This window comes from Cyphomyrmex costatus, unplaced genomic scaffold (assembly GCF_001594065.2).
Source record: "Cyphomyrmex costatus isolate MS0001 unplaced genomic scaffold, Ccosl1.0 scaffold159, whole genome shotgun sequence".
NCBI classification, from domain to species: domain Eukaryota; kingdom Metazoa; phylum Arthropoda; class Insecta; order Hymenoptera; family Formicidae; genus Cyphomyrmex; species Cyphomyrmex costatus.
In genome coordinates, this window is record NW_017275598.1 from 182,793 (window position 1) to 189,112 (window position 6,320).

A 6,320-nucleotide genomic window follows, 5' to 3' on the forward strand; every position below is an offset into this window, starting at 1 on the left:
TTTGACGACAAATTAGAATCAAATTGGTAGCAAACTTTGCGTAGTGCTGTTCGATGACAAATTAGTAGCAAACTTTGTATAGCATTATTTGACGACAAATTGAGAGCAAATTGGTAACAAACTTTGCGTAGCGTTATTTGATGACAAATTTGCAGCAAAAATTTGTCACTTTCATACACGGCTCCGCCACGAGATGGACTTGCTTCTCGTAAGAAGAAAACGTTCATGAGTCTGTATAAGAATTGATGTAAGCAAATCTGGAGATTCCCAAGCTCTTTTGGGATGTGCCTTCTAAATCTCTGAAAATTTTTGACTATTTTATAACTTTCTCATGTGCATTTAGAAATGTGAAGAGTTAATCAAAAATCAATAATATTTTAGCAACAAAAATAAGACTGTATTGATTAATTTTTACACTAGTATATATACACACAATTATGTACAATATTATAACTAATGATCTCTTAAGGTGTAGATCAAAGACCATTTAAATGATTGCAAAATATCACATTTTGCTTGATTTTTGCTATAAATTTGACGCTACGCAAAATTTGTTGCCAATTTGCTGTCAATTTGTCGTCAAACAGCGTTACTCAAAACTTGGTACCAATTTGGCACCAATTTGTCGCCAAACAGCGCTACTCAAACCTTGCTATCAATTTGGTGCGAATTTGTCGCCAAACAGCGCTACGCAAAGCTTGCTATCAATTTGGTGCCAATTTGCTGCCTAGTTTTGTAACGCAAGCTTTGCCTGCAAAACACAAGCTTATTGCTGACACAGATGGCACCGGATTTGCTACCAAACTTTGAACGAGTTTGATGCCAAATTGATACCAAATTGCTAGCAAATTGCTTACTGGGCTTCTATATGAACAAAAATCCCGAAAGAGAGAAAGTGATTGAAATCTACGAAATATATAGAAAATCTAATTAATTTCTATCGTAATCTGTCGGTGCGACGAGATATGTGAGTGTTGCTAACGCAGCTTATGTTTGAAAAAATAGACCGGGCTATAACTCGAGCGGCCAAAGCATTTCTCTCGACGCGCTTTCATTAGTACAATTTTAAAAATTAATATCTGTATTAATATTGTAAGAATTGCTAAACGGTATAAGACTTTTATATTTATTTCGATCCTACTCTCTAAATCTGAATCACTGGATAATCACTGATATCAGTGCCAAGTATGTCATTATTCATTGAGCGAGTTCAAGACAGTAAAGCGGCTAAGTACGCTTGCCGAGCGATTGAACATAATTGATTATTACTTATATATCCAACAAATCATATTCGATTGCTCGGCAAACGTACCTAGCCGCTTTACCGTCTTGAACTCGTCTTATTTTATCGACTTCGATCAAGTTCGGCCGTCACTCCAGCGTCCCTTTGATAGAGTCTCTATCCGCGATTATTTCTCTCTCTTTTTACCAAGTCTTCAGCTTATATAAATACTCTGTCTGAATATTGTTGTTTGATATTGACGTACATCGACATTTGAACAGGAATCTCAAACTTCCAATACAGTCCGTTAAGCTTGTGTTAATGTAATATTTATACGGATTGGGATTGGATTGAAAGTTGACTAATCAGAGCAAATTTTTTTTAATTTCAGGTTACTCAATTCCACTAATGCAACATTTATTTTCTACACGTAAACGGTATCGTGTGGAACAGTATTTAGAAGTTGTGGAATCTTGGACAGAACAGGAATTTAAGGAACACTTGCGATTGTCAAAACAAACAGTATTTCGATTTATTGGTAATTATGTACATTTACGTAAATAGTAGTAGATTCACTCTTATATTCAATATTTATTTACTTTTAATGATAAATATAATTGATTTTACTAATTATATTACATCTGAATTTGAAACATGTGTGTTTATGCCAAATCATTTGTACGGGAGCAAACCGATTTCAACAAAGCTGAGTATATTAATATTCCTGTGGTTTATACAGAACCGATAAGAACAATATCAGATCGGTTTGATATTTCTATCACCTCTGTATTCCGTATTATACGTCGCGTAGTCGCTTGGATTTTGACTAAATTGGATGATGTGATTAAATGGCCGCAACAGCATAACATTTCGACAGTATGCGCAAGGTTTTTTTAAAAAAAAGGAATTCTACGTGTTTTAGGAGCGATTGATTGTACCCATATTCGTATTCAAAAACCTTTGGTAAATGAGATACCATACTGTAATCGTAAAAAATTTTTTTCCATTCACTTACAAGCTGTCGTCGACTCTAATATGCGATTTACGAACGTATATTGCGGTGAACCTGGATTCTTCCATGATGCTCGTGTATTGAGAAGGTCGACTTTGTATGAAATAGCGAGTGAAGATAAAGAAATACTATTTCCTAATGATACATTTGTATATTAAGTTTAATTTGATACATTTGTACTTTTACATTTGCGTAAGGGTACTTTTCGGACTTCGCATTTATAACGTTTTTTTGATAGTCGCGGCATCGATTATACAATGTCGAGGAAACGTTACAAATATCATTGAATAAATAAAACGTTTATGGAACGTTTAAGGAAGTTTTGGTTTAGTAACGGTTTCACCACAATGTTGCATTTGTAACGTTATTGTGACGGTTACAAGCCGATTTTATAAAATCGTATGGCTGATGATTAGCGAAGATTTGAAGATAACCAGTCAATTAAGCTACCGAAAAGAAATGTTTCCTTTCTGGAAGTTTAATTTCTGGTTATCTTCAATCTTCGTTAACTCGAGTTTGTCACAGACCGATTGTATATATAAATGTGCGCGCAAACTACGAGGAGCGAAAAAAAAAGTTATTGTATTTCGATCTTTATAGATTTTTTACTTTTAACATCATAAAACAGTTGTAATATTGTTGCATAAAAGTGTTTTCTATACTATATTATAGTATTGTATATTTTTAATATATTCTTATAGTATTGCAGGTTTTGTTGTACATTAATCCGACAAAGGGTTAATAGTGCTGTTCGACGAAATTTTATACAATATGGTTGACAAAAAGATGTACAAATGAGATATTGCTTCTTGGCTCTTTATTAACACGCTCTGCAAATAAAAAGAGGATTATTCATTATTTAGATCCACATAATAGAATGTTTTCAAATTATAAAGTTATCCAACCTCTAATCGTATACAAATCTAATTCGGAATAATTTGAAAATCAATTTTACTTCACTCTCTCTCTCTCTCTTACATGGATTATTACTCCATAATTCTGGTTGGCCTGGATGCCGCGAGATGAAATTTTTCATTGAGAGGAAAAAATGTTTTTTCTCCTAAGCTTGATGTCCCGTCAATTCCTCCAATTATTTTGTAAGTAAATTTTGAAATTTAATTTAGTATCAAATTCTATTTCTTCCTTGATGAGTACATTCCGTTCCTTTAAAACTTTGCAGATTTCGTTCTGCAATATAATAAAGTTCGAGTTTTTCCATGAGATGGTTCTATATATCGGAGAATCAAGTTTTTTCATGAGATGTGTTTGTGCTTTGGCGGGTCGAGTTTTTCCATGAGGTGGCTCTATGCATCGGAGGATGGAGTTTTTCCATGAGGTGGTTCTATGCTTACGATGATCGAGTTTTTCTATGAGGTGTGCTAGTGCTTTGATGGTTCGAGTTTTTCTATGAGGTGTCCTTGTGCTACGGTCGTTCGAATTTTTCCATAAGGTGTTTCTCTACTTCGTTGATTCGGGTATCTCTATGAGGGGTCTCTGTGTTTTTGGTGGGTCGAATTTTTCTATGAGGTGTCCCTGAGGAGTTCCTATACGTCGGGGGATCGAGTTTTTCTATGAGGCTTCCTTGTGCTTTGGTGATTCGAGTTTTTCTATGAGGTGTCCTTGTGCTACGGTCGTTCGAATTTTTCCATAAGGTGTTTCTCTACTTCGTTGATTCGGGTATCTCTATGAGGGGTCTCTGTGTTTTTGGTGGGTCGAATTTTTCTATGAGGTGTCCCTGAGGAGTTCCTATACGTCGGGGGATCGAGTTTTTTCATGAGGCTTCCTTGTGCTTTGGTGATTCGAGTTTTTCTATGAGGTTTCCCTGTTCTTCTGTGGTTCGAATTTTTCTATGTGATTCATTTAAACCTTGAATCTCATTCACATACTTTACCTGATACTCATCGGCAATATCAACTTTGATATCCTACTCATCACACATCTAAATTTCACAGTGCCTTCTTTTACACTTCAGTGAAATTTATAATACTTTCCCATCTATTTTATGATCTTTACCATCGCCTCCTGCATGTCGGTTGAAGATTACTCTATATTGCTTCAAAGTTTCAATATCAGATCAGCTACACATTTCTTATTGTTCTGTACGTGTAGCGTATGTTATATCTCTTCTCTCTATTGTTCTATACATTAATTTATGTATTTATGTAATATTGTTAATGTTGACTTGAATCTAATTTTAATTTTTGTAAATCACTTATTTTGATATTCAGGTACGGCTTTAAATCAGCTGCTTAACTGTCGTACAGTCTATTGTGTTGTAACTGATATATGATATCAATTTTACTGTATTCTTATTTAATATTAACAGTACCCGCGATAAAGTTATTATTATTACTATTGTTATTATTATTATTATTATTATTAATAAATCAGCAGAAAAAGGAATAAGGACTCGTTATATAAAAATAAACAATATGAAGTCAAGGGCGATACAAGAGATCTTTATTGACTCTTATATCGCTCTTGACTTCATATTGTTTATTATTATTATTATTATTATAGGTGTACAACTTTGCTCCCGCCGTTTTTACAGGTATAAATTTATACCTGTAAAAACGGCGGGAGCGAAATTGTACACCTATATTTGAGATGGCGTCATATGGTAATATACATATATTTTATCAGTTTGGACAAAAATTATAAAGAATTGTTTTATGAACTCTTTAAAAACAGTTATTAAGTAATGATTTCTCATGGAAGAAAGATTTTCAAACTCTTATATTAGTCTTGTCATATAATGAATTTTTTTCTTGTCGAATTCCGAACCGATGCACACACGGCCGCCCCGGTCAATCAACCTTTCGAGACTGTACTGGATTTACAGACTTCTATATATACTATTAGACTGCTAACATGTTTGAAAAAATGGACCCCAATTTCGATTGTGCATTATACGCATGCGTCAAGAACCGCACCGCGTGACCCGTGCGACACATGCGCATACATTAGCATGCTCATACGTATTTTGACAATTAACCTGGGTAAATATTGTAACATTGAAAATGACCCGATCGGAGTAGAAACATTTGTTGTATAGTAGCTACATTATATTTAAATTAAAGTTTTAGTTTTGTTATGTTATCGGCTTTTTGCCCTTTATTATTTTACTTTGATAAATATACTTTAAGTTAACTAATAATTCTTACTGAATAAAACTCAGCTTATCAATACTTTATGTATTGTAACGTTGGAAATGTATTGTAATGTTTGAAAGGCACACTTTGCTAGCATCGTAATTGAAAATGGTTTTTAAATCGTGGTACATATACTGTAATAATAGGTAAATGTTAAGAAAAGCCCCTTCATCACAACTTTTAATAAAAATATACAATCGATGAGTTTTTGCATGAAACGAAGGAATCTGGCATAAAAAAGTTCGCTCTGCCTCGCGAACCGAGATATTAAGTATTAAAGCGAATTTATTTTTAAAGTAATGAATTTCGTAGCTGTGACAGATGTACTAACCTACATGGTTATCAACTTTAACGCTTAATATCTCGGTTCGCGAAGCAGAGCGACACTTTTTTTTGCCAGATTCTTTCGTTTCATGCAAAACCACATCAATTGAGTATATTTTTATCAAAAGTTAAGGTGAAGGGGGTCTTCTTAACATTTACCATACCTACTGCTACAATACGGCTACTCGCAATATCGCAATCAGCGCAGGACGTAGCCATGTTACATTCCTTCGATGTAGTTCGTGACGCATGCGCAGGATGATTATAAATTTTAGGGTCCACTTTATACAAGCTTGTATTAGGGTGCGTCCCGATGGAGAAAGAAATAGCAGAACGGAATGAGAACGGAATATTGATGGAAAAGAGATAGGATTGTTCTATCTCTTTTTTATCAATGTTCCGTTACTGTTCCGTTTCGTTCCGTTATTTCTGACTCCATGTGACTGTACCCTTAACCCTTTCAAGGGCGGTGGGACATATATGTCCCACCTACTTGTGTGTCGTTTTTTGAGTGTTTCTCAGCTATTTATCGGCGCTTTTTTACATGCAATGGCTTTTTAGGTTCATAGAGACATAAGTTATAAGATTTTCATGGCAACTTGCATTAGTT

General features: G+C 34.4%; 1 pseudogene; it reads left to right on the plus strand.

Moving 5' to 3' along the window:
- Positions 1-1,187: 1,187 nt before the first annotated feature.
- On the plus strand, positions 1,188-2,392 carry LOC108771452 (putative nuclease HARBI1; annotated as a pseudogene).
- Positions 2,393-6,320: the final 3,928 nt, after the last annotated feature.